The sequence below is a fragment of the Gavialis gangeticus genome, unplaced genomic scaffold, assembly GCF_001723915.1.
Source record: "Gavialis gangeticus isolate Ggan-Ray unplaced genomic scaffold, GavGan_comp1, whole genome shotgun sequence".
NCBI lineage: Eukaryota > Metazoa > Chordata > Crocodylia > Gavialidae > Gavialis > Gavialis gangeticus.
Genome location: NW_017729015.1, coordinates 1,385,316 through 1,385,806, shown reverse-complemented (window position 1 = coordinate 1,385,806; position 491 = coordinate 1,385,316). Strand labels below are relative to the sequence as shown.

At 39.7% G+C, this 491-nt stretch overlaps 1 protein-coding gene and 1 long non-coding RNA gene across 5 annotated transcripts in view; both read left to right on the top strand.

Moving 5' to 3' along the window:
* Positions 1-378, top strand: part of LOC109293969 — a 5,755-nt gene extending 5,377 nt beyond the window's left edge. Inside the window, exon 2 of the long non-coding RNA XR_002096434.1 lies at positions 26-378. This is a non-coding gene — a long non-coding RNA (uncharacterized LOC109293969). The remainder of the gene's footprint in view (positions 1-25) is intronic.
* Positions 1-491, top strand: part of SCMH1 (sex comb on midleg homolog 1 (Drosophila)) — a 148,030-nt gene that overhangs the window by 142,102 nt on the left and 5,437 nt on the right. The window lies entirely within an intron of this gene.

The window sequence follows — 491 nt, the reverse complement described above, 5'->3', positions numbered from 1 at the left end:
TTCCAGATGGACTTGAATCTGCAAGGTCAGAGTATTTTGATCTTACTCCAATAGATCACTTAAACATGCTGAACTTGAAACGTGTAGTCACATGAGAAGGCAGTAAGGATGTCCATTAGCTAAAATTTCAGCATGTACTAAGTGTTCTTTTGGAGTGGCGTCAGAATGGCTTGGAATCTGTATCTGATTTCACATAGCTGCTGGAGCTTTCACTTCAACATGTCCTGACTTTAATAACTTTTAAGCTGTACAGCTGTATTGTTCCTCTTCATTGGGAGGAGGCACATTGGCAGGTAGGGCAGCAATCTGATGCATATTCACCCGAGTACAAGATGACCCCAAATTAAAGACACCCCCCAATTATTAGGTTCTAGGCATAAAAAATGATAAATTTGTTTCAATTTTTCATGTCTAGAATCTAGATATACAGAGGTAATTATAGTTTCATAGTTTCTAGGGTCGGAAGGGACCTGAGCAGATCATCTAGTCCG